The following is a 2134-nucleotide window of genomic DNA, read 5'->3' on the forward strand; positions in this document are numbered from 1 at the left end:
AGTTAATGGAAATTTAGATCAGTCAGAGAAAATAAAAAAACAATCAATTTAAGGATATATTAGTCATAAATGTATATGCACATAATATTAGCTTTACAATACATGAAGCAATTTTACAACTCCCTTCTGGAAAATATCCTTGATTAAGAGTTAATAAGTCCATGAAACTTAAATACAATTCAAGATGTGTATAGAGACAGAGATGCACATCCATCCCAAAACCTCCAAAAATTTATCAGATATATAAAACATTAATATATTAGAAGCATAAAAACAGCTATGTTAATTTTTTGCATGTCAGAAATGCATTTAATTTGGAAACAACTTAAATTTTTAGACAAATGACTTTAGTACACAAATTTGATTTTGTTTTTATACAGATATAAAGATCTCCTTCATTAACCTTCCATATGAACGGTCTTACAAGCCTGAAGTCAGATACTTTCTGTATACAAGTGTGTGGTTTATATGTGCAGGACTGGAAACTATTGGTGTAGTGCTCCTACATGTAAATCAGGACAAGCAACATATTACATATTAAAAGGGGAGAAGAGAAATGCTTTATGGTTCATCAGATTCAGGAAGCAAACATGACATAAAAATTGTGCAAGTAAGACCAAGTCAGAAACTTTAAGACACTGCAGACTATGTTGGAGAAACAGGTTTATGAGGCTATACAGTAGTGTGCTCCATATAAAATAGCTAGAAGAGCTACTGATAGAAAGTCTGGAACGAGGGATTTTCGCTAAAGCAAGTTAACTTCTATCAACTGCCAAAGCAAAATAAACCAAGCATCCTGAGTGTTACTAAACTGAAGGCATGTTTATCAGTTTTGGTGCAGCATGCTAAGAGTTAGTTAAAACTTCTTCACTGGTGCACATGAATTATTAAAAGTAATGGTAAGTTTTTTGTCCCCTTATCAAATTTCAGGCATGTCTTATTTTGGATGGAGTATAGCTTTTATCTTTTATCTATTACTTCATCCTGTAAAAACACGTGAAGGTAACGGCCATTCTGCGCCAAAGGATAACCAGCGACCTTGTTTTTCAACTGTTAGTCCTTGCTTCCTTTCCTCAATGAAATTGTCATCAAATATCCCATCATCGCCTCTAAAAAGAAGTCTATGCAAAAGCGCCTTCCCAGGGAGTGGGGGAGCTACAACCTTGCTCTCTCTTTCTAATTCACTTCGCAGCTATTCATAGTCACTGAATCTTCTAAAGGTAGATTCCTTTCGCTTGAAAATAGGAAGATTTGTCCTCACCCTGATTTCGTAGGTGGTGAAGCGGCCCCGGCCGACCCATACCAAATGCGGGTTGCTCACCTCGATCTCGAGGAAGTTGCTGGGCGCCCCGTAGGAGTCATTCAGGTTCTGCGGCTTGGTGATCAGCCTCCGGTGTCCGCCACCGTCTCAGCCATTTCACCGCTGCAGCAGCGACCGCCGCCGCCACCGCCACGGCGAACTCCCTGGGATCACGCCACCCGCTCGGCGTTCCACCAACTCCGCGGAAACACCGGGCTCGAGCGCAGCGGTCCCCTCAGCTATGTAAATTTTGAAATAAAGGTCCTATCAAAAATGTCGGAGGAGCCAAAATGTAAAAGTGGAAAGCAGGGGAAGCAGCGCACCTCAGTATGGTGGGCAATGTACTATGGAGGTTAGCAGTCTCAAGCTCAGAGAAGGGAATATATAGGAGGAAAAAGAGTGGGTTTGAGGAAGGGGGATAAATAGTGGTACCAGCCATTCTCCTCTATTCCCCACTTTCTCCATGCTCTTTTGAGTTTTCCTACTGACCACCTGATCAGCAAGTACCATCTGCCTTGAAATGCTTCTCACACTTCACTCTGGACAGAGCTGGGACGGGAGCTGATGGGTCCACAAGGTTCAAACACGAATCTTTCCAACTTTCCAGAGCCTGTTCCTTTTCTTCCATGACTGAACCTTAATCAGGCAGGCTACCCTACAAAGAGAACTTGCATCAAGGCAGGGCTGGTTAGTGACAGATATATCAGAATCTTCTGAGATCCGGCACTTAAGGCAAATGTAAGTTTACACAGAATCAGCCTGGTGTCCCCCAGTCCTGAAGAATAGAGGCACCATGTGCAATCCCTTTCCTTAGTCCTGGGGGAGTTACGATGC

General features: G+C 41.9%; 1 pseudogene; it reads right to left on the reverse strand.

The window, feature by feature from the left end:
* Positions 1-926: 926 nt before the first annotated feature.
* Positions 927-1416, reverse strand: LOC143644595 (sorting nexin-3 pseudogene; annotated as a pseudogene).
* Positions 1417-2134: the final 718 nt, after the last annotated feature.

This window comes from Tamandua tetradactyla, chromosome 8 (assembly GCF_023851605.1).
Source record: "Tamandua tetradactyla isolate mTamTet1 chromosome 8, mTamTet1.pri, whole genome shotgun sequence".
Lineage (NCBI taxonomy): Eukaryota > Metazoa > Chordata > Mammalia > Pilosa > Myrmecophagidae > Tamandua > Tamandua tetradactyla.